This window comes from Rhinopithecus roxellana, chromosome 21 (assembly GCF_007565055.1).
Source record: "Rhinopithecus roxellana isolate Shanxi Qingling chromosome 21, ASM756505v1, whole genome shotgun sequence".
In the NCBI taxonomy this organism is placed as follows: Eukaryota; Metazoa; Chordata; class Mammalia; order Primates; family Cercopithecidae; genus Rhinopithecus; species Rhinopithecus roxellana.
Genome location: NC_044569.1, coordinates 3052735 through 3079409, shown reverse-complemented (window position 1 = coordinate 3079409; position 26675 = coordinate 3052735). Strand labels below are relative to the sequence as shown.

The 26675-nt window shown below is 40.3% G+C and overlaps 1 protein-coding gene and 1 long non-coding RNA gene across 2 annotated transcripts in view; both read right to left on the bottom strand.

Annotated features, from left to right (window-relative positions):
- The window catches only part of TTC39C (tetratricopeptide repeat domain 39C), a 120811-nt gene that overhangs the window by 71869 nt on the left and 22267 nt on the right, over window positions 1-26675 (bottom strand). The window lies entirely within an intron of this gene.
- LOC104678038 lies at window positions 18004-19566 on the bottom strand. The gene is made up of 2 exons (XR_750124.2): window positions 18992-19566; window positions 18004-18958 (listed from the first exon to the last, which is right to left on the bottom strand). It is a non-coding gene; the product is annotated as an uncharacterized LOC104678038 (long non-coding RNA).

Genomic DNA, 26675 nt, shown 5'->3' with positions numbered 1-26675 from the left:
TACAGTTAACAAGAGTCTGCTTATCCCATTTAATAGGTTACTTAAACCAACATGAAAAAAGAAATGGGAAGGTCAATTCCCTTGTGAGGAATCCCTAACCAGCGCTCACACCCATGAACCTAGATCAAACAGCATACTTTTGTAGCATCTGTCATCCCCACAATCTGCCTCAAAATACATGTTAGTTTTTCTCATCCCATAGCACTATTTGGGCATAACAGTACGGGCTGCTACCCTACCCTACTATACATATCATATCCACCTTACACACATGGCAGGTGTTCCGCAATTCCGAGTCAGTGAAGGAAGGGATGACACAGAATTCTGTCTTTCAGGAACAGACACGTCTCAATCAAGTGCTGCGTACTGCGACTTTTCCCTCCTTTTCCCTTTCCCTGCTTACATATTAGCCACTTTGCCATTTGAAAAATGAAGGAAGCTGAAACCAGGGCCTACTGTTGCCACATCTGCTTCTGATTCTTGGCTAAAATTAGGTTTCTGAGAGCTGTGGCAATTAATTATTCATGGTACCTAACCCGGCCCTTTTGACTTCACATACCATCTTATCATTTAAGTGGGGGGAAAAAAACATAGCAACAGCCCAAGGAAACCATTTTCCCTCCTTGAAGAACCATCTGCCTCCCCCACAGCACCGGGTGCATCGGGCACGTGACAACCCACTCGGGGCGGGCGGTTGTCCTCTCGGGCTGCACATCACTCGCTGTTAGAAGAGCTCGATCTAACGTGGTTCACCTGGTCCTTGGTTTTTTTGTTGTTTCTTTTTAAGACAGAGTCTTGTTCTGTTGCCCAGACTGGAGTGCAATGGCGCAACCTTGGCTCACTGCAACCTCCGCCTCCTGGGTTCCAGTCATTCTCCTGCCTCAGCCTCCCAAGCAGCTGGGATTACAGGCAGGCGCCACCACGCCTGGCTAATTAATTGTACTTTTAATAGAGATGGAGTTTCACTACACTGACCAGGCTGGTCTCGAACTCCTGACCTCAAGTGATCCGCCCTCCTCGGCCTCCCAAAGTGCTGGGATTACAGGCATGAGCCACCACACCCAGCCCACTTTTTTTTTCTTAAACTTATTTCAAGTGATCCTAAGTTAACTTACCGCATCCTAATCAATTGTGGACCATGCATGTGTCTCTATACAAAATGCATTCATTTTGGAGATACAGAAATGTTCCCAAAGAGTACGAAGCTCATTAGTTCGAAACTGGTGCTGTGGAGTGGGAGGAAGAGGCTCCCAGCTCATTTCAATACTGCTCATATTTGGAACCAACAGACAAAGACCAAACGAGGGGAGTGGGAGTGCTATATGAAGGCTGCATCTAAAGGTAAGCATTAGAACCCAAAGACAAACCTTTCTAAATACCAGAAGATATACAAAAAATGGGGCAAGTGAAATAAATCATAGTGAAAAACCTATTTTTTTTTTGTTTTAAAAAAGAAGACTAAGTATTTGCTGATATTGAAAAAACAATGGTAGGATAATCTATAACATTTTTTTCAAAATTGATACCTATAAGGTGAGGGAGGGGAACAGGGAAGAAGAAACAAGGATGCAAATGAAGTTCCCTTTTATACATCTTGTTTTGTAGATTTCATTTTGGAACCATGTAAAAGTTATTCACAATAATATTGAATGTTAATAATGCAACCCTTAAAGTCAAAAGAAAGTGACTTAAATGTCCCTAAAAGCAAATCCAGTTGGTAACATAACACCAGAGCAGAACTAGTCCAAGAGACTTTACAACATAGTAATCTGACAGTATATCCCTATTGTGAAATAGCCTTAAAAACTGATCCCAAAAGGTGGCCAAAAGAAAAATCTTAATCTGCTTTCAGTAATCATATTCTTATATACCCAGCAAGGCTGCTGGGTCGTAGTATGTGAGAAAGCAATCAGTCAACTAGATCAGTGTTTGCTGGGACCCAGGACTCTGTGCATAGGAAAAAGGATGAAATAAACTTTTAAATCCTATAGTCCAGAATACAAACTGGAAGAATAAAAGCAAACTCACTGAGTTTTTTATCTTTAAAAGAATATGGCTGGGTGCAGTGGCTCACGCCTGTAATCCTAGCACTTTGGGAGTCTGCGGCAGGTGGATCACCTGAGGTCAGGAGTTCGAGACCAGCCTGGCTAACGTGGTGAAACCCTGTCTCTACTAAAAATACAAAAAGTAGCCAGGCGTGCCTGTAATCCCAGCTATGTGGGAGGCCAAGGCAGGAGAATCACTGGAACCTGAGAGGCAGAGGCTGCAGTGAGCCGAGATGGCGCCACTGCACTTCAGCCTGGGTGACAGAGCGAGACTCCCTCCGACTCAAAAAAAAAAAAGGCAAATCAAAACCACCATAAGATACCATCTCACAACAGTCGGAATGTTTATTATTAAAAAGTCAAAAAACAACAGATGCTGGCAAGGTTGTGGAGAAAAAGGAACACTCTTACACTGTTGGTGGGAGTGTAAATTAGCTCAACCATTGTGCAAGACACTATGGTGATTCCTGAAAGACCTAGAGGCAGAAATACTACTTGATATGGTTTGGCTGTGTCCCCATCCAAATCTCACCATTATTGCAGCTCCCATAATTCCCAAGTGTTGTGGGAGGGACCCAGTGGGAGACAACTGAATCATGGGGGGGGGATGGTGGTGAGTAAGCCTCATGAGATCTGATCGTTTTATAAGGCATTTCCCCTTTCACCTGGCTCTCATTCTCTCTTTGCTTGCTGCCACGCAAGGCATGACTTTGCTCCTCCCTTGCCTTCTGCCACGATTGTGAGGCCTCCCCAGCCATGTGAAACTGTGAGTTAATTAAACCTCTTTCCTTTATAAATTACCCAGTCTCAGTCTCGGGTATATCTTTATCAGCAGCATGAAAACAAACTAATATACCATTCAACCCAAGAATCCCACTACTGGGTATATACCCAAAGAACTATAAATCGTTCTATTTTAAAGATACATGCACGCGTATATTCATTGCAGCACTATTCACAATAGCAAAGACAAAGACATGGAATCAACTGAAATGTCCATCAATGATAGACTGAATAAAGAAAATGTGGTACATGTACACCATTGAATACTATGCAACCATAAAAAGGAACGAGATCATGTCCTTTGCAGGGACACAGATAGAGCTGGAGGCCATTATCCTTAGCAAACTAAAGCAGAAACAGAAAACCAAACACCGAATGTTCTGATCTGCAAGTGGGAGCTAAGTGATGAGAATATCTGGACACATAGAGGGGAACAACAGACACTGAGGCCTACTTGAGGCTGTATAGTATTCCACAGTATATGTACCACATTTTCTTTTTTTTTTTTTTTGAGACGGAGTCTCGCTCTGTCCCCCAGGCTGGAGTGCAGTGGCCCGATGGAGGGTGGGAGGAGGGAGGGGATTGGAAAAAATGAAAAATTAGTACTAGGTTTAACACCTGGGTGATGAAATAATCTGTACAACCAATCCCCATGGCATAAGTTTACCTACGTAACAAACCTGCACATGTACCTCTGAACGTAAAAGTTTTTTTAAAAAATTAAACAAATTTATATGGAAAAGTAAATGATTTAGAATCACCAAATCAAAGCTGAAGAACAGCAACAAAGTTAGAGGCTTACTTTACCAGACATCAAGACAATTAAAATTAAGAATTTCTGTTCGGTCATAAGCGATTGGAAAAAGCAAACCACAGATGGGGAGAAGATATCTGCAATACACATATCCAACTAAGAGCTCATCTTCAGGATACATTAAAAACTTCCATGAATCAGTAAAAAAAAAAAAAAAGACTGAAAGCTTACTAAAAAGACTGCCAAAATCTTACAATACACACTTCACAAATGAGGGTATCCAAAAGTCAATAAACATATTTAAAATGCTGAAAATCATTAGTTATCAGGGAAATACAAATTAAAAACAAAATGAGATACCACTATACTCATCAGGTTGTCAGGAAGGACTGACAATGTCAAGTGTTAGTGAGATGTGGAGCAACTAGTATTCTCCTACGTCGCTTATTGGTGTCTACTAAATCTAAACATATGCCTACCCTAGTAACTTTTTTATTAATTATGAACTTGATAATTTTATTATTTGTTCTAATAATTTTTTTTTTTTTTTTTTTTTTTGAGACAGAGTCTCACTCTGACACCCAGGCTGCAGGGCAGTGGTCGGCTCACTGCAGCCTCCGCCTCCCGGGTTCAAGTGATTCTTGTGTCTCAGCCTCCTGAGTAGCTGGCACCTCAGGTTTATGCCACCACACCTGGCTAATTCTTGTATTTTTAGTAGAGATGGAGTTTCACCATGTCGACCATGCTGGTCTCGAACTCCAGACTTCAAGTGATCCACCTGCCTCTGCCTCCCAAAGTGCTGGGATTACAGGTGTGAGCTATCGCATCTAGCCTCTAATGGATTTAACAGTGGTTTAATTTTATGCACATATAGTTGTCAGTAATTTTTTTAATTTTAGGTTGTGGTACATGTAAAGGTTTGCTATACAGGTAAATTGTGTCACAGGTGTTTGGTGTACAAATGATTTCATCACCCGGGTAACAAGCACAGTACACAATAGGTAGTTTTTCCATCCTCACCCTCTTCCTACCCTCCACCCTCAAGCAGGCCCCGCTGTCTGTTGGTCACTTCTTTGTGTTCAGATGTACTCAGTGTTTAGCTCCCACTTACACGTGAGGACATGGAGTATTTGATTTTCTGTTCCTGCATTGGTTTGCTTATGCTAATGGCCTCCAGTTTCATCCATGTTCCTGCAAAGGACATGATCTCATACTTTTTTATGGCTGCATAGTATTCCACAGTATATGTACCACATTTTTTTTTTTTTTTTTTTTTTTTGAGATGGAGTCTCGCTCTGTCCCCCAGGCTGGAGTGCAGTGGCCCAATCTCAGCTCACTGCAAGCTTTGCCTCCCGGGTTCATGCCATTCTCCTTCCTCAGCCTCCCAAGTAACTGGGACTACAGATGCCCGCCACCACGCCCAGTTAATTTTTTGTATTTTTAGTAGAGACAGGGTTTCACTGTGTTAGCCAGGATGGTCTCCATCTCCTGACCTCGTGATCCACCCGCCTTAGCCTCCCAAACTGCTGGGATTACAGGCATGAGCCATGGCGCCCAGCTATATGTACCACATTTTCTTTATCCAGTCTCCAACTGATGGATATTGAGGTTGATTCTATGTCTTTGCTATTGTGAATAGTGCTGCAATGAACACAGGCATGCATGTACCTTTATGGCAGAACAATTTATATTCATTAGGGTATATACCCAATCATGGGATTACTGGGTAAACCAGTAATTTTCACAACAGAAATGAATGATTATGCTCCCCGAAAAGACACATACACCATGTTAATAGCAGTGTTATTCATACTAGCCTCAAAGTGAAAATAATTCAAGCGTCCATCATGGTAGAACAGATGTAGTACTGCAGCATATTCACTCAATGCAATAACACGAATTAATCTCATCAGCAATAACGTTGAGTGAAAGAAGCTAGACACAAAAGAGTATATCCTAGATGAGTCTATGTATATGAAATCCAAAACCACTACTCTGACTTCTGATGATGACAGACGTCTGGACAGTGGCTACCTCTGGGGAAATATCAATTTGAGAAGGAGCCCAAAGGAGGGCACTGGAGTGTTGGAAATGCCTGAGAACTTTACCTGGATAGTAGTTACACTGGTGTTTACATTGTAAAAGTTCTTTACTGTACTGTTTTTCCTTATGACGAAGAGAAAAATATTAAAAAGAAAAACAATCAGATAAATGATCATTGATGACTATTGGATTATATTAATAAATTAGTATTCATTTTTTGGTATGCAATGGTACTGTGGCTATATTTTAAAGGAGTTTCTACTCTTTAGAGGGATATATAAAAGTAATTACAGATAAAATATGTTGACCGGGATTTGTTTCAAAATAATTTGGGGCAAAGAGATTAAAAGGGAACAGAAGATAAACAAAGCAAGACTGTTCCTGACTTGATAATTATTGAAGCTGAGTGACAAGAACATCAGAATTCATTAAATTATTCCACGTACTTTTGAAGATGTATAAAATTTTCCAAAATAAAAAGTTAAAAAACAAGGCCAGGCATGATGGCTCACACCTACACTCCCAGCACTTTGGGAGGCTGAGACAGGAGGATTGCTTGAGACTAGGAGTTCCAAATCAGCCTGGGCAACATTGTGAGACTCTGTCTCTAAAAAACAATTTAAAAAACAGACAGACATACGTTTTACAAAAGATAAGGTGTCTTTTGGAATCCTTTCATGAGAGGGCCTCTTATGTTCACTGCATTTGCTTTTTAAAAATGAACCATCAGTAATAAAACGACTCTAAAATTTTCTCTCTGTATGAGTCACCCAAAGGTAGAAAACCTGTCGTGAATGAAAGGAAGTAATTGATCCTCATTCTGATATTCGCCAACATTGCCTTGGACTTTTTTTTAAGGTTTCTCGAAGGTATTAAAAATTGGACAGATGAAGATTTTATTTCCTGAAACACAGTGGAAGAGAATGTATATATTTGATTCGCAAAGGAACATTTCTCACTTAGATAAGTGGGCATCATTTCTGTAAAACAGTCCCTAACTGAATGTGTTTCTTTAAATGCAATTTTACTGCCCAAAGTAGCGAATAGCTGGAATTTTTTGTCTTTCATTTTTCTGAAAATGTTCTAAACTTACTTAATGTTTAGTTCTTAGAATTTTCCAAAATGACTTTTCTCCCCTTCAAATGTGTGGCGGGTTTGGACTCTTGGGGATTAGAAATGAAGCACGGGGCCACCTGAATCTAATCAGCCTGCAGCTGTCATCCACATCTTTCACTGCAGCCCTGAGACCTGAGATCTGAGGGCTGAAGAAAAAATTGCATGTACTCACCCCTGCTGCTCTTAATGGAAGCTCTGCTTTCTGGGACCCTGCTGTTTAAAAATCACAGTCCCAGGGGGAGCACTGGAGTTAACTTTGTACAATTAGCAAAAAGGGCAACACTGAATGCTTCTCTAAGGCCTTAGACCTTGCCTTCAGAAACACAATTTTTGCCAAAAGGACAAGTGATATCCTCTGCTCTGCTTGTTATCATCAAAAATGGGCTTTAAGAAGACAAAACTGGTTTGGTATATCATCTTTCCTTCTGAAAGAAGAGTAAAACAATGCCAAGAAAAGAAAACCACATGCATGAAGCCATTCGTTGCAACATTATCCAGAATAGAGAAAAACTGGGTTTTAATAGACCATTGGAAAAAAGCTTTATGACACTGCATTTGGCAACAATTTCTTGGAATATGACACCAAAAGCACAGGTAATAAAAGTATATAAATTGAACTACATCAAAATTTAAAACTTCTGTGCCTCACAGAACATAATTGGCAGAGTGAAAAGGCAACCAACCTATAGAACTGGAGAAAATATTTGCAAATCATATATATGATAAGGGGTTAATATCCAGAATATATAAAGAGCTCCTACAACTCAGCAACAACAAAAAACAAACAACCTAATTAAAAACTGGGCGAAGAACTTGCTTGAATAGACATTTCTCCTTCAAAGAAGATACACAAATGGCTACATAAGTCCATAAACAGAAGCTCGACATCACTAATCACTAAGGAAATGCAAATCAAAGCCACAGTGAGACACCACCTCATACCACTAGGATAGCTACTATCACAAATGAAACAGAGTAAGCGTTAGAAAGGATGTGGAGAAACTGGAACCTCTGCATACGGTTGGTGGGAGTGTAAGGTGGTGTAGCCACTATGGAAAACGATAGGCAGTTTCTCAAAAATTAGAAATACCATACGATCGAGCAACTCCACTTCTAGGCATATACACAAAAGAACTGAAAGCAGGGACTCAAACAGATACTTGTACACCCACGTTCATACCAGCATTATTCGCAACAGCCAAAAGGCGGAAGCAACTCAAGTGATGAATGGATAAACAAAATGTGATATACAAACAATGGAATATTATTCAGCCTTAAAAAAAAGAAAATTCTGATACATGTGATGAAATGGATGAACTTTGTGGATATAATTCTAAGTGAAATAAGCCAGTCACAAAAAGATTAATACTGTATGATGCTACCTCTATGAAGTACCTGTCATAGTCAAATTCATAGAGACAGAAAGCACAATAGCGGTTGTCAGAGGCTGGAGGTGGGGAAAGGAAAGGGGAGCTGTTGTTTAATGGGTACAGAGTTGGAGTTTTGCAAGATGAGAAAGAGTTCTGCAGACTGGTTGCAAAACAATGTCTATGTACTTAACATGACTGAACTGTAAACTTGAAAAATGGGTAAGATGACATATTCTGTTACGTATACTTTACAATTTAAAAAATTAATCGAAAAAACTTTCTACAATAGAATAAATGACTCATAACCAGATGGAATATCATCAAGACCTAAAAATGTTTTTTGATAGAATTTAATGTGAAAACAAAAGTTCTGCGTATATTTTTCAACACATACAGACAAAAAATGAAAAAAGTGTTGTGAGGGGCAAGAAGATCAAGGTGGTCTTCAGTGCAAAGCGTGTGTACAGCGGGGAGGCCTAACAGTCACGACTGAAACTGCTCTAATCATCATCTCTGTTTTCAAGTTGTCACCACAGACACTTTCTACATTTACACTCCTTTTAGAGAGAAAAATGCATCATTTAAGTCGATTTACTTGTTCTACATCCCTGTGGTTTGGTTGTGGCTTTGATACAATTTTCTCATTAGAATACATCATCCAGTCAACCAAACAGAATAATGGGGCGATTCAATACAAGACAGCCAGATCCCGCTTATGTGGGAACGAGTGATTCACTGAGTGGCAAGCTGAGGCCTTGCAGGGCCCAGCTGTGGCCCAGAGCACCCTGAGCACAAGGCTGACAGTGAACTGAACCCATAAGAAGTAGAGAACAGTCCTCAGTTAGATGAGGTCACTCCCCAAGACAGTCTTTTGCATTTTGCTCCAAAAACAAACGCAAGTGATTTGAGGATCACTTTTTATATTATCCACGTAAGTAGTATAAATAAGATTTTTAATGCATCCCTTTCAAAATTTAAAAAAAGGGGGAAAAGGCCACTTTTGCTCATTCTCTTATTTAAAAAATTGTTTTTTCCTTTTTAATTGTGAAATCTCTCTACTTAGCTAACTCCTCCCCCCGTGCCAAGAAAAATAAAAAAGGGTTTTATAATAAGGAATCTGATAATCTGATGAGGGCTGAGTTAAAAACTAAAAATATGTGCTTTGAACACGTAAAAGTCAGCACTAAATAAAGCCTTGAAATGTCCCAATTTCACAGGAGACTGATGGTCTGAATGTAGCCCCCACATAGTCTGTACTGTTCTTGTGGTTCCTGGGCTATCGGCTCATTTTTACTGTTCTATATCTCAAGTTCTCTAACTTGAACACACTGTGGCAACAATCAATAGATAAGATTAATTTAGTACTTCTGCAATGAGCTATGTTTGCCAAATTCGTTGAACTTACTTTGTAACACCATTCAGACATGAGAAACTATTATAGGAGCAACTTGGAGGCCTCAACCTTAATTGAAAGGTGTTGCAGCAATCACAGAGAAAGGAGTATCTGTTCAGCCAGCGCCACAGAACATAAAAGCTTTTATATCACTCACCACCTAAAGAGAAAGACTTGTCTCTACTTATATTATGACAGGAAGAAAGAACAGTGACGTCTTCAGCACCTTGTTCACGTGGCATTCATTCAACGGTTTATTAAACAGAGCATCTTCCATATACAGAAAAGGGAAAGGTGCCTTGGAAGTGATAAGTAGAAAACTCTACATCAAAGGTCCAAGAAGAAAAGCAACCTATTCCCTCAGATGGTGGCCAAGGAAAATAAAAGGGGAAATGGTTTATTCGAAGGGTTTTTCTTGACACTATTCATATTGTTATTAAGAATATTTTTCAAAAGGAAAACGTCTGATTTATTCTGAAAGCATCTAACTTTAAAAGTCCTCTCAACGCTTCCTTTACGTATTACAGATAGCATCCTTAGAAGTCTCATATATGATTACAGTATCCGTGGAATGTCTCTTTTTGAATCCTGCTACAAATCAGATTATAAAACAAAATTCATTACTGTGGTATTCCTAAAAAGTTAAATCACTTCCACAGTAATACCATTGGCTCTATCTCATTCATGAGGTCTCCTCCTCCCAACAGGCCTGAGAGACAGGTACAGTCACCCAGGTCTAACTCCATGCCCTGCGCACTCCACTGTTCCACATCTTCTAAGGATCCATGATAAATTTCCAATTCTCAGTGGTTTCCATAGTACACAGCTGACACTGAGCCTGCTCCTGGAAGGATTAAAACGTCACCTCCATCCAAGCCAAATAACTAGAAGGCTGATTAAGAAATCAGGCCAAACAAAAACAATAAAATTCAGGATCATAGTCTAATAAATAATTTATAGTTTTCCAGTTTGTTCCTTGGCTCCACCAAAGTTATCTAAGAGAAAACTGTAAATTTTCTTTAAAAAAAAGCAATAAATTTTTTCTTAAAGCAAGACATTTAATTTTAAAATCACCCATCTAAGTCATGACTAGATAATGTTCTTCAGTTTAAAATAAATAAAAAGTGACCTTTTCTATACTTAGGGCTTTAGGAAAAATTCTAATGAATTTAGTTTTGTTCCACTCACTCATTCAAAACATGTCTGCTGAACACCGAGTACACAGCCGGCCCAGCGCTATGTGCTGGGGACGCAAAGATGACCAAGAATACGCCTACTCTTCAGAGAGCACACACCGTCCAGTTTGGCAACTAGAAAGTCCAAATGGCCCTTCTAATAAACAGCGATGCAAAGTGAGTAAATGGTATTTACTCTGACTCACATCAACATCCCTTGTCACCATATTTTTTGTGGACAAATGAGGGCTCTCTAACACCATATTTGATGACATCTGAAAAAGGCTACTTGCCATCTTTGATCTTCCCTTCTCTAGTATTCTTTCTAAAGATATATGAATATGTCTCCAATCACTCTCTATATTTTAATTCTCTGCAGAGCACTTATTACTATTTGATACTTGTGTCATTATTTGTTTGTTTGAATAAATGGAAGTCCCCAAGAGTGGGGACCCCATCTCTGTTACATGCTGCTGTCCTGACCACCTACAACGAATCTGGAGTTTAACAGGTCCCCAATACGCGCTTGTTTAACGAACCAACCATGTCCTACAAAATTCATACTTCCCGTTTCATCTGACGCTGTCCTCCGCAGCGTCAAAAAATGACTAGATATAAGACCTTCATCACCTGAACCTGTAAAACTGCTTTTACTAACAAAAGCACATGTGCTTATTTCCTTTACCAGAAGATAGCTGTGGGGAAATTCATGGAAAGACTTTATTTGCTTTTCAGACATGACTCAAACCATGACCTTTGGGGACCTTTTAATCTGAAGGATGGCATGCCTCTAAAACACTGATCACCCCAGCCATTTAGTTTATGAGTGTTTGATTTACAAACGTTTGGAATAGGTCCAGTCTTCTGTTCAGACTTGTTTTGAGCATGTGCCCACCCTTTTGGGGAATATGGGAGTCTGTAGCCACCACCAGCTCACCCCAGACATCCTTGCAGGTCAGGGGCACCTCAGGCCTGGAGGGGTCCCCAGAGAGCATGGCCCCTGTGTGTACAGCGATGTTTGCACTTACAGCCACTGCAGTTTCTGTTTATTTTTGTTAACTGCTTGTGATATGGCCTTGCATCTTATCAGCAAAAGGCTTTGTAATTCACTGGCTGGTGCTGAGAAGCCATGAAATTCACCAAGATCAGAGAAGCTGTAAGCCCGTAGCAGGCAGGGGATGGGAAGACTTTTGGGGTCAGTCGACTCTGGGTTTCCTCCCCACTGAAGGGAAGAATAACCAGGAGGCTGGACAGTGCATTCCCACAGCCTGAGGTAGTAATTATCTACAGGTAGATCATCACTGAGCCGCTCTCTAAGAGGTACCGTAAAAACAATAACAACCAGGCCCTTGACCCTTACTTCCTATGGACTATTGCTCTGACTGATGCGTTTCTAGCACACACGTACATGAAGAATGCATCCTGAGTGTGGCAAAATATACTCAGCCACGGAAGTAATTTAAAATACAGACAAGTTCAACAAGATGACAAAAACAGAATTTCACTTTTTCTCTTTTTTTTTTTTGAGATGGAGTTTTGCTCTTGTTGCCCAGGCTAGAGTGCGCTGGCACGATCTCAGCTGACTGCAACTTTTGTGTCCCAGGTTCAACCAATTCTCCTGCCTCAACCTCCTAAGTAGCTGGGATTACAGGCACCTGCCACCACACCCAGCTAACTGTGTATTTTTAGTAGAGACAGGGTTTCACCATGTTGGTCACGCTGGTCTTGAACTCCTGACCTCAGGTGATCCACCCTCCTCAGCCTCCCAAAGGGCTGGGATTACAGGCATGAGCCACTGTGCCTGGCCCACGTTTTGTTTTGTTTTTTGTTTTTTTTTTTTTGAGACAGGGTCTTGCTCTGTCACCCAGACTGGAGTGCAGCTCGCTACAGCCTTGATCTCCCAGGCTCAAGCTGTCCTCCTACCTCCCAAGTAGTTGGGACTATAGGCATGGGCCACCATGCCTGGCTGATTTTTGTATTTTTAGTAGAAACAGGATTCCGCCATGTTGTCCAAGCTGGCCTTGAACTCCTGACCTCAAGTGATCTAGCTGCCTTGGCCTCCCAAAGTGTTGGAATTACAGGCATGAGCCACTGTACCAGGCCACATTTCACTTTTTAGCCTCTCTCAGGTGTCTAGCAAAGGAAAAGCAAGCAATGCAGGGGTGTCCCTTAGAATGTAGGAGTTTTAAGCAGGACAAATTATGGGAACAATAAGAAAGGAGAAATGGTGAACAGGACAGGGGATACGAGTGCCTGACCAGGCATCGGCAACTGGGGGCTGGCAGCCACAACCCTCTCAGAGCCCCAAATGGTGTCCAGGAACCCAGCCAGCCAGGCCTGGGAAGAAGGAGAGGGGAAAAGAGAAAGCAAAATGAAGGCCAAGGAAAATGGTCGGACCCTGAGGCCCCCATCTTTTAATTGCCAAATGCTTTCTTGAGTTAGGAATAACCCAGTCTAATTAATATGACAGATTATTGAGAAAGGGGATATGTAAGAGAGAAAGTAGCAACATAAAAATTAAGTTTGTCTCCAGATAAGAATAGGGAAAACAGGAAATGTTTCCATTTTTATTTCCTTTCCCGTTATTACTTTAATACTATAAATTTCCAAAACAAAATAAAACTTTTGGGGCTTGAGTGTGAGGGTTCCTGCCTGGGCCACTGACCTCCTGCCTCTCTCCTCAATGGTTCCTGCTCAGCCTCTAGCCTAGGTCCAAAGGGTGCTGGTTCCAGACCACCCTTCCTGGTCCCTTGGGTCGGGCTGGATCCCTCCTCTGGGCTCTCAAGATCCTCAGCCTTCACTTTTCAGAACACGACTCACACCCACACAGTGCCCACCTGGCACAGCATTCAGCACCCAGAATGCCCTCAATGGGTACTCGATGAATAAGTGAATGAGAGAGAATGAGTGAGTGAGTGAACAGCCTGAGAAGCAAATGAACAGAAGACTATGCTGAGCTATTTAAGGTGGCTATGAGATAGGTCAAATTGTTTCCATTTCTTTCCATGTTATAGAGCTGATTTACTCAGTGAACAAACTCACTAAAATAGTGCCTGGCATATAGTAGGTACAATGTAACTTTATTGAATGAAGTTAATAAATAATGAATTGGTCTAAATAAACAAAAATCTTTTCCTTGCCTACGAAGTTACTCCTGAAAACAGGATTAATATTTGAGTAGTCTCTGGAACATATGAAATGTTTTAAACGATTTCCTGCCTTTACCATTAGCTCTCTTTAAAACATCATTTTACAAATATAGTTCTTGAATCGTTCACCTGTAGAATGCTGAAAAATACTAAAGGTGACATTATAAAGGCCACTTCTTGAGCTAGTACTATCATAATTATAAAATTTTCTCTTGAGTTGGCCAACACGTCTTAAGAACTACATAATCATGTATTGACATATTCATTCTATAACTGTGTTGTTAAATTTTACCAATTTAAAATGTAAATACAGTGTTTCAAAGAATATATTTCTACAATAGAAAACAACAAATCTATTTTTCCACCTACACACCGATTGCCAACCTCAGCCTAAAAATAACTTCCAGTCTTTGAAAAGCCCACTTAAGAAAAGCAACCTCAAAACAGTAATCAGTGCCACTTCCTATGAAAATGTTACCTTAAAAGGTAAATATAGCACTTATAATTTTTTAATGAACAGAAGCAGAGTGCACAAAAAGAAAGCAGTATTTTCTCAAAGCTATATAAAACTAATTCTATTTCAGAAGAATAAAGATAGGAGAAATATGTTACATGTTTTAACCAAAAATACACATTTATCTCAAATATTTATCATGTCCTTCTTTCAAAATTTCAAATCAGAATAGTAAAGGCCTTTAATTTCCTACTCATACAGGCATAACTGGCCCCTGCCTTCAGGCTATGGGCAGCCTTGCATATATGCAAAAAAAGGCAGGGCATAAAAACACCTCATTTATTTAAAGAAGTCAGAAATAGGGTATTCAAAATTTAAATTTTAACTATATCAATGCATTCTCACAAGTCCTTAACTGCTTATGCAATTATATAATAGTGTCCTATAGTTTATCAAGTATTTCAAAATTGCAAAACTTCATAACACATTGTGGAAGGCACACACATATATTTGCTTTCCAAAATCGCTGGTTTATTAGTCTCACATAAATTATTAAACTAAATGCTATTTTTAAATTTCTATTCTAGTAGAGGCACTATTAGACCACAAAAATCATACATATAATAGATAAAACCTACCTATAAGAGGTTCTGTTTTAATAACAGAATGAATTTTTGCCATATTAAAGCAATTGTGATTATATTTGAGAAAACCATACTACAAATAAACATGCAACGTATAAAATAAACATGGCTAAATGAGTAAGATGGTGTTCCTTCATATACATTTTTAATGTTTAATTTTTTATTTTTATGAGTACATAGATGTATATATTTATGAGGCACACAAAATATTTCGATACAGGTATACAATGTGTAATACTCACATCAGGTTCCTATACTTTTGTTATATCGTTTGTGAAACTGTCTTCAATACAGAGCTGTTATATTTTATAATGATCTGTTATGACTTCAAATATTAGCAGTAGGAGATACTTCCTTCTTCAATAGTTTTATTAAAGTATCAAAGTAAGCTATATGTAAGTAAAGGTCAGTTTGGTTGGTTTTGCTGTTGTTACAAGCAGAGGTTTTCCTCTCTGTATATCATCTGCTTTCCTGCTACCAAAAAGAAATAAAGGGAGGGAGGAAGGCAGACAGAAAGGGAAGGAAGGAGGACAAAAGAAAGGGAGGGAGAAAAGGAAAGAAAGAAACACTATACAATAGTCTAAGAATGACATTTTACGATTTTTGAGAAGTGGTATTAAATACATATGAAAGTTGAATAACTGGGTTGTATAACCATAAAACTCCCACAGTTTATGAAGAATTCTGATATTAAGAAATATATATCAATGTTGGTCAGGCACGGTGGCTCATGTCTCTAATCCTAGCACTTTGGGAGGCTCAGGCGGGTGGATCACTTGAGGTCAGGAGTTCGAGACCAGCCTGGCCAACACGGTGAAACCCCATCTCTACTAAAAATACAAAAATTAGCCAGGTGTCGTGCGGGGCACCTATAATCCAGGCTACTTGGGAGGCTGAGGCAGGAGAATCTCTTGACCCCCATGAGGTGGAGGTTGCAGTAAACCGAGATTGCGCCACTGCACTCCAGCCTCTGTGACAGAGAGAGACTCCATCTCAAAAAAAGAAAGAAAAGAAATATATACCAATGTAAATGTATACCTTCTTAAGAAACTGCAAACTTTATTAAAGTTTTGAGCAGGGCAGAATATGAATGTCATGCTAACATTCTATGTACTACAGAAGCTGATATTTAGGGAAAGCTAAGTATTTCAGTAACAAAAGTCAATTAAATTAAGTGAAGCAGTAATATTATTTGAAGCAAAAATACGTTTAAATGTATTTTTTCTGTGGAAGCATGAAAGAAGCATATTGCTTTGTCTATATGCATTCAAATACACAATATAATGTTTACAGTGAGTGGTGGGAATGAAAATTGGTGCAAATCTTTTGGAAAGTTCTCTATATTTCCAAAGACTTAAAAATGTTTCTAAGAATCTATCCTAAGAAAAATAAAATATAGAAAAAATGTCTATGCAAAAACATTCATAGTAGTATTATAGGCAGTATTGAGAAACAAGAATAACTAGAATATTGAAGGATAGAGACTGTTAGCCAAATTAAATATATTCACCTAGCAAAATATTATTTTACAACAAAAAGTCTTAACTAAGGAAATGCTTACTCTAGTGAGGTGGGAAAAGTACAGGCTCTAGAAAACGCTACCGAGTTAAAATCTCAAGTTGATGGACTAAATCTATGACTACTAGCAAGATAGACAAACTCTTAACTTGCATTTCCTCACGTGAAAATGTGATGTAACTATACTGCCTTCTGTGGATATAATCAGTAAACAAGAAAAGTATCTCAAATGTCTAGTCTGAAGCTTGGCACATACAATAAACTAGTTACTGTATCATGATGATAAATGGAAAAGGCAGGATACAAATAAGATGTTTAGTAGGACAAACTATGTAAAAATATTCACAGGCCGGGAGCAGTGGCTCACGCCTGTAATCCCAGCACTTTGGGAGGCTGAGGTGGGCAGATCACAAGGTCAGGAGATGAGACCATCCTGGCTAACACAGTGAAACCCCGTCTCTACTAAAAATACAAAAATTTAGCCACACGTGGTGGTGGGCGCATGCAGTCCCAGCTACTTAGGAGGCTGAGGCAGGAGAATGGCATGAACCCCGGGAGGTGGAGCTTGCAGTGAGCAGAGGTGAATATGTGTGTGTATATATATATATACACATATGTATATATGTATATATATATACACATGTGTGTATATATGTATATATATATATACACACATGTGTATATATGTATATATACACATGTGTATATGTATATATATACACACATGTGTATATATGTATATATATACACATGTGTATATATGTATATATATATATACACATGTGTATATATGTATATATATACACATGTGTATATATGTATATATATACACATGTGTATATATGTATATATATATACACATGTGTATATATGTATATATATATACACATGTGTATATATGTATATATATATACACACACATATTCACAGAAGGAAATACCCTAAAAAGTTATCTATAAGTAGTGGGAGTAAAGGGTGATTTTTCTATATATGTACTTTTCTTTCCTTCTACTTTATCAATGAATAAGCATTTATCTTTATAAAGTTTTTAATTTGATCAACATAAGGCATAGTTTTAAAATGTGCACACAGAAGGAGTAATTTCAAACAGTAATATATAATTAAATTTCATCTATTTACTCATACAAAATTTCACAAATTTTTTTTGAGCACCTGTGTGTGCCAGCTCCGTTGCAGGTAGTGGAATGAGACCGTTCCCATGGAGTTTACATTCCAGAGTAGAAATACAGACAGTGAAAATTGTGCATTTATTGCTAAATCATCAATTCTATAACTGATCGTATAAGCACTTTTAAAATGGTAGTTTGGGTATTTATTACAGCCTTTCAGAAAACAAAACTGAATATGCCATAATATTTTAAGTTATAATTTTATTTTTAAGCCATAAGAAGGCAGTGTGTCAGAGCACAGCATCTTATACTTTGCTGTGCACACAAATCCCCAAGTCCCCCCGGCCCCCTTATTAAAATAATGCAGACTCTCACTCAGATGGGCTGGGAAACTCTACCTTCTTTTTTTTTTTTTTTTTTTTTTTTTTTGAAACAGAGTCTCACTCCATCATCCAGGCTGGAGTACAGTGGCATGATCTTGACTCACTGCTACCTCCACCTCCTGGGTTCAGGTAATTCTCCTGCCTCAGCCTCCCGAATAGCTGAGACTACAGGCATGCACCACCACGCCTGGCTAATGTTTGTTATTTTTAGTAGAGACAGGGTTTCGCCATGTTGGCCAGGCTGGTCTCAAACTTCTGATCTCAGGTGATCCGCCCGCCTTGGCCTACCAAAGTGCTGGGATTACAGGTGTGAGCCGTCGCACCTGGCCCGTAGACTCTATATTCTAACAAGTGCCTAAATGGTGCTGATGCCATTGGTCCCCAAACCACACTTAGACTAGCAGAGTCTCAGAGGTGTCGTTAGGACCTCTAAACAAGTTAGGTGAGTTAAAGACGCTGGCCGACAGAGTGGTGTGAACTAAAACGACATAAATCTTTCCGAAAACAAATATTAGAAAACATTGCTAATATCTTCCTACTTGAAATTAAGAATTCTTGTATTTGCTGAAGGCCTGCTGTGTTAAGCCAAATTTAAGATCCTTTCCCCAAAAGTACATCTCCGTTTTCCATTCTAGTAGATGGCCCCTCATCCTCAGTGGCCTTTGGAGGCTGACGGTCCTAACCTTGCTTTGTTCTCCTGTGTTCTTGCTCTATATGTTCTTCTCTTTCCTTGTTTCTGTCACACCAACCTCCATCTCAGTCCTAGCCTCTCATGACAGGCTTGCTACACAGAGCCTGCCCGGACTCTGTCCACACCAAACTGCCACAGAAGCGGTGCACCCTGGAGACACTTCACCATGCCACTGATCCTTGACCAGCCGCCTCTTTGCACTGTGCATCACAGCAAACTAATGTAACTGGCAGGCTCTGAGCCCCTGCAAGCAGCTGGCCTTCGCTAGCATAGCTTGTCTCACTTCTTCCAAGCAGGTTCTCTGGTCCAGCTCAGCAAATGTGCAAGCCCTTAACCAACCCACATCACTGATCTTTGCCTCGCGGCCTCTGCACATCCATCCCTCTCCTCTTCAGACTCCTGATTCAAATCCCAGAAAAAATCTGACTTTTTCCATGATGCTCTCTCTGTAACCTGCCCCCATGCTGTGTACGGAGAAAGAAAACAGTGTTCCTGGGTTTGCACTATGGCTCTGGCAAAACTGGTTATTAAACACACACACACACACACACACGCACACACAAGCTCTTTCAGTCAACTGCCATTATAGAAGAGAAGTTTAATTCCCGTAGGTGAAAAATCCAATCCATGGTGGTAAAGAGACTTTTTGCAAGAAGTTAAAATGCCGTCCTGCCTGTACAATGCTAAACGAGCTGGTAGGAATCAGAGAAACCCTTTGCAGATGCAAAACCACTTCTTCACTCCTGAGCCTGCTGTGATGGAGCTTAATACCATACCCCTGAGATTTTCTCCATCCCAAGAACTGCCCTGGTGGCAAACCTTCATCTTCCCATGTGCCTTTGCTCAGGGACTTTATGTATTTAAGAGTTAATGGCGCAGTAACAGACTTCGGTGAGCTCTGAATGCTCTGAATATGACACGCTATGAAATGTGTGAAAGCTCTGAATATGGGATAGCAGGAAACACATACTTGCAGCCTTGTGTTGAGCAGCTACAGCCCAGGTGGCAAATGGGAAGGGCTTCAAGACACATCTAGAGTGCCCTGACTCCCAAGTGGCATCTGGCCTCAGTGTCTCCAACCTGGTCCATGATCAGAAGACCCTGAGTTGTTCCTATCCCTTTAACTGTATTTTTCTGTTGCTGAATGAATGCTCTAATAACTTGATTCTCTCAATGTTTAATTCTAAGATGGGGAAAGGAGGGGTAGGGGAAAAAAGAATGGTGTCCCTGAGTAGTTTTTTTGTTTTTAGAGATGGGGTCTTGCTCTGTCACCCAAGCTGGAGTGCAGTGGCACGATCATGGCTCACTGCAGCCTCAAAGTCTCCAGCTTAAGCAGTCCTCCCACCTCAGCCTCCCAAATAGCTGGGACTACAGACACATACCCACCACACCCAGCTCACTGGGTAGTTTTTTATTTCATTCTTTTTTCAACATACACTGCTTCAACTTAATTTTCAAGCTACTTCTATGACTTACATTATTTTCAACGACTTAGTCTGATCCATTAATGTATATCTTTCATATATGTATATTATATACTCCCAGCTAGACTCTAAATTTCTTGTGAATAGAGACCAGACCTTATTTCTTCCACATAGTTTCATTGATTTTATCCCCAAAATGCACTGCTCTGCAGGCACTGAACAGACATTTTTATGAGAGTCATGGTATCTGCTCTCAGATTACTCCAGAAATTTCCACAGTGCTTCAGTACACAGGAAATGTTCAATAAAGGACTAGCTAATTGAAAAACTGCTGACCCTAAACGTCATCAGGCACACCCCTTATTTACACTATGTAAATATACAGGGAATATTCATTTCTTCTTCTGTAGTCTTTTTACATCTTAAATTATATATCATATCATATACAGGGCAGAAAACTATAAGACCCTGTAAAAACTCTTGGAGAGAGATTTGCCAACGTATAGTATCATTGATCCTTAGACCAAATAATTCCACATCTAGACATATACCCCAGCAATGTTTTGCACATGTGCGTAAAAACGTGTATAAAGATGTTCACTAAAGCAGGGGTTCCCAACCCCTGGATTGCAGGGTCCATGGCCTGCTGGGAACTGGGCCACACAGCAGGAGGTGAGCAGCAGGCCAAGCGAGCATTACCACCTGAGCTCCACCTCCTGTCAGATCAGCAGCAGTATTAGATTATCCTAAGAACGCGAACCCTACTGTGAACTGTGCACGCGGTGGGTCTAGGTTGTGTGCACTTCTTATGAGAATCTAATGCCTGATGATCAGAGGTGGAAGAGTTTCATCCCCAAACCATCCCCCGCAATCCCCCGCACCCTTAGAAAAATTGTCGCCCATGAAACCAGTCCCTGGTGCCAAAAAGGTTGAGGATTGCTGCACTATAGCACTGTTAAGGCCCTAAGAAAACAGAACGCACCTAACTGGTTACCCGTAATGACTAAGTATATCATATATTTATATAACGAAACACTTGATTTAGACATTTAAATGATTATACTTGTTTTATAACATATATCAACATGGGTCGACTTCAAAATTTAAAAATCGGGTGAAAAATACAAACTGCAGAGGATACTTATGCTAATTTGAAAACAGAAACCTGCATGTTGTTAATAGTTAAAAATATGCATTTAAAGTATAACATATGGATGGAAAAGACATATACCAGCTTGATGACACTGGTGACCTATAGAGAGGGAAAGAGGAAAAATGTAATCATGCCGGGCTGAAAGGGAAGTATCTGTAATGTCTTACTCCTCTAAAGATATCAGAAGAGATTATGGCAAATGTTTACAAATGTTAACATTTTTCAAAACATAATTCTGAGTATAACGGACATCTATATTTGTTTATAATATGCTGCACTTTTGTATATTTAAACTATTTTAGGCCGGGCGCGGTGGCTCAAGCCTGTAATCCCAGCACTTTGGGAGGCCGAGACGGGCGGATCACGAGGTCAGGAGATCGAGACCATCCTGGCTAACACGGTGAAACCCCATCTCTACCAAAAATACAAAAACTAGCCGGGCGAGGTGGCGGGCGCCTGTAGTCCCAGCTACTCAGGAGGCTGAGGCAGGAGAATGGCGTAAACCCAGGAGGCGGAGCTTGCAGTGAGCTGAGATCTGGCCACTGCACTCCAGTCCGGGCGACAGAGCGAGACTCCGCCTCAAAAAAAAAAAAAAAAAAAAAAAACAAAAACAAATAAACTATTTTAAATTGTTAAAAGAAAAAGTAATATAATACATCCATTAAAAGTATTAAGAGGCTCAATTTCTCTCCATTATTAACATAATTAAAGCAAATCAGGGCAACAGATAAGAGGAAAGAGGTCCCTAAAATATTTCATGATTACTAGCTATTCCTAACCTAATGACAGAGGCCAATATTCCTGAAGGACCATGAACCAGGGAACTTGTTGCATCCTATAATAATTTGTTTGGTCTCTTAAGGTGGCAAATGACACTCGTGGCCCTTCTCTTACATGGTTAACACGCCACTGGACTATTGGCTAGTGCTTTCTCCACTACCCACCCATCTACCAGAGCTCCATCAGACACAGGCTTGCTGCAAGGTGGACCCTCCAGCTTTATCTTCCTGCGCTAGCAAATCAATGCTAATCATCAAGGGAAAATAACTGAGTTCCTACTATAATGGACTGTATGTGCAAGCTGTTTTACATGCTATAATTAGCTGTGCTTTTAGCATGGCCAGAAAGTAGGTGGGCTCACTTTGAAGCAATGATAATTTTAACTGATGGCATTAGGGGTCTATGCAGGCATGAATTATGAAATGACATGTAAATCTGATTTTCAGAAGGAAATACTTCCATTCATCTCTCTCTAGTAATCCAACAGACCCTCAGATCCCCTACTTTTTTCCCTGAACTCAATCCACTTTGTTTCCCTACTGTAGCTAATGCAAAATTCCACTAACACCACTTTCATTTTAAACTATCATCGCATAATCCCATAATCCCTCCTACAATCTATATTTCCTGTTTCTAACTGTTCTGGAAGTAATCAGTAATTTATAATGTAGCCCTCCAAAAATATAGTACCACCATTTCACACTGATGTCTACACTGGCCCTTGTGTTATATACACACATGCACACAAAAAGTAACACACAGTGGAAACTCACTTAACCGATCTCCACTCACCTAAATATCTGGATTAACTAATGTCAGAGAGAGAGAGAGAGAGACAGAGAGAGAGCTAGATGCCCTTCACCTATTGAATACTCGAGCTAGTGGGTTTTTTGTTTACTAGTTAAGCTATATGCTTACTGAGAGTCTCCACTGATTATTTCCAAATGTGATTATTCCTATTGACCAGCTGTTATATATAAATATACGCAGCCTTGTTAAATGACAACTACGTAATTCATTGTTTATTATGTAACTACATGAAATAAGGGTGTGAAAAAACATGACATTTATGAAAAATAAATGCTTTGAAAAGACTTGAAAGTGGCAGATGACTTCAAAAGTTACGTTAAGGTTAGGTGGAAGCAAGATAAGCGGAAAAGGCTTGTAAAACTAAGGGGCATTTACCCAATATTGCTTCACAAATTATTTTTACCTCTTATTCCCCTTTAGTGACCCCAATACTGAAAGACACAGTAATGTATTATAGATGTGGCTTATGCAAGAAAGTCAAATTAAAAATCCATCACCAAACTCACAAAGTAAAAGCCTCTGCCCCACATCAAAAGTAATAAAATGTTTATTTGATATTAATTCATTTTAGAATCCTCTGCTTTAACTGACTTCTTAAATTATAATAAATCATCACTAGTGGTCCCAATCATGGTCCCAATCAAGAGGCCTCCAATTACTCCTCCAGTTACTTCAAGTCCTTTTTCAATAGTCAGTACATACATTTCTTTCCCAAGAGAGTTAAAATAATTGGTGTAACATTTCCCAATTGGTGACAAATTGGTAAAGAAATTATAACATTGCTTAATCCTTCAGATTTGCTCCTCTTCCTGTATTCCCTTTCTTGCTCTGAATGGCCGCACCATCCAACGAGTGACCCCAAACATCCTCAATTCCTCCTTCTTCCTCCCAACCACAACCAAAAATCAAATTGAAACCAAACCGGAGTCCTGCTGAATCTACCTCCTGTAACATTTCACATGTATTTCCCCTGCTCTCCCCAGCCCCTATGTGGGCTATGACAATCGCTCCCTAACTTGGTTTCTTTCTTCCAGGCTTACTGTGTACAGTGTTCCCAGAATTCGTTTTCTAAAACACAAATCCATGTCACTCCTCTGCTTAAAAACCACCAATGGTGCCAGGCATAGCAGCTCACACCTATAATCCTAGCACTTTGGGAGGCCAAGGCAAGAGGATCGCTTGAGGCCAGGAGTTTTGAGACCAACCTAGGCAACACAGCGAGACCCCATCCCTACAAACAAAACAAAACAAAACCCTACCAATGGCTCCTTACCACCCAAGTGGAAAGGGGTAAAATCCATGGTTCTACATAGAACACAGACCCGCCTATCATGTGTGTCCACCTCCATCATTCCTCTGAATACACATCTCTTAGTGCGGCCACAGAACAGCTTGACCCTGAATATAACACATGACTAGTCTGAGGATGCTGGCTCCACCCCAGTACCCTGGGAGACTTCCCTGCTCATCCTCAAGGAACCTCCTCTGACACTCCCTCAATTCCCAAAGCCCTGGTTTCAAGTCCTGGCTCTGCTAAGTGAAGTGTCCTTGAAAAGTGATTCTTTTGAGTTGCAGTTTCATCATCCATAAAGTAGGGGGAAACGATAGTACCTTTCTTACAGGTGCACAGTGGGGACTGAATGAGGATGCCAGCACAGCACCTGGCACACTGGGGGTCCTAAGTAAGTGCCATGTATCTCTGTTGCTATGGTCTGAACTGTGTCCCCCAAAAAGTCCTATGCTGAAACCTTAACCCCTAATTTGACTATATCTGGACACAGGGCTTTTAGGAGGTAACTGAGTTTAAATGATGTCATAAGGATGGGGTCCTAATCCAAGAGGGTTGGTGGCTTTATAAGAAGGGGAAGAAAGAGATCTCACTCTCCCACATGTGCCCCTCACACTCAGAGAAAAGACCATGTGAGAACATGGCCAGAAAGCAGCTATCCACAAGCCAGGAAGAGAGCCAGCCCTCACCAGATCTCAACCATGCTGGCTCCCTGGTCTCAAACTCCCAGACTCTAGAACTGTGAGAAAATGCATTTCTGTTGCTTAAGCCACCCAGTCTTTGGTGTCTTGTTATGGCAGCCCAAGTGGACCAATAAGCCCAAGTGGACCAATCCCAGGTAGAACCACCTGGGATTACAGGTGGTTCATGCCTGTAATCCCAGCACTTTGGGAGGCCAAGGCAGGCAGATTGCTTGAGCCCAGGAGTTCAAGACCAGCCAGGACGTGATGAGTCCCCGTCTCTACAAAAACTACAAAAATTAGCCGGGAATGGTGGCGTATGCCTGTGGTCCCACCTACTCGGGAGGCTGAGGTAGGAGGATCGCCTGAGCCTGGGAGTTCGAGGCTGCAGTGAGCCGTGATTGTACCACTGCACTCCAGCCTGGGTGACTGAGTGAGATTCTGTCTCAAGACAAATAAAAATAAAAATAAATTACATGCTGTGTAGATTGTCCTCACCAGACAGGCACTTCTTTGAGGGCAGGGAGTGGATCTTACTCATCTTTGTCTCCTCTCAGGACCTACCATGATAATTTAAACACAGTCGGCACTTAATTAATGTTTAGCTTATATATGAAAATAAAGAGGCCTCAACTTTAAACAAACATTACCCTCTGCACATTTTGGTTCTGAATTATAAGAGAAAAACGGTGCCACCAGACACGCATCTGACAACTCAGGGCATACGGACGTGCAGCACAGCAAGTGCTGATTTGGGGGTTGGATTTTCACTGACCCCAGGCTGAGGCCTCACCTGTAGGGAAGTCTCTGAAGAAACATGTCACCTGAAGAATGAAAAGAGCTAAAAGGTCTTTTCTCCTGACCTGATCCGTGGTACCTGCCTTTCACAGCCATACATCAATGTAAAATGCCACAGTCTCCTTGTGATCTCCTTGAAGAACCCGAGTTCACAACAGCAACCCTGCCACTAACTACACTTTACTACCACCTTCCATGTGTACTGAATTTTGCATTTCCAAAGGAACCATATTCCATGTCTAAATGCTAAACTGATAATACCAAAGTGTTGTAGTAACCAGTTAATACAACACAGACTGTCTAATATATGCAAGCCTTAAAATAAGTGAGAAATATCAATTTGGAGTCTTACCCAATCCTCCTGGTGAGACGGTCTACCTGAGACTCTGCAACACTATCTAATACGCCAGACAAATGTCCTATCACAAGGAATCCACACATTTGGAGCATGGGGGATAAATGGCACAAATGGTGAGAAACCAGAAAAACTCATGTTTAAAGTAAGAATCATTCATACGTCATTGACTAAGTACCAACTACATGCCAGACATTAGGAATATAGCAGTGAGCAAAACAGACAAAATTCTTAATCTCAAGGAACATAGTCCAGATGGGGGAAGTATCATCTTAGGGAATATAGGCAGTACTCACTTTATACAGTAGAGTAAGATCCTAAAAAGGACCATACAAGCTGAAATCATACAAACTGATCTCAACAATAAACAGGAAAAACCACAAGTGCCCTATGATCTTTTTAAAAATTTCGTCAAAACTTTAAACCCACAGCTGACATCATATTCAACAGTAAAAGACTAAAAGTTTTCCTCTAAGATCAGGAACAAGACAAAAACGCCCACTTTTGCCATTGCTATTCACCATAGTACTAGAAGTCCTAGCTAGAGCTATTAGTAAAGGAAAAGAAACAAAAAGCATCCAAATTGGAAAGAAAAACAGTAAAATTATCTCTGTTTACAGATGACATGAACTTAGATGTAAGAAATCCTAAAAATGGCCAGGCATGGTGGCTCACGTCTGTAATCCCAGCACTTTGGGAGGCTAAGGCAGACAGATTGCTTTAGCCCAGGAGTTCAAGA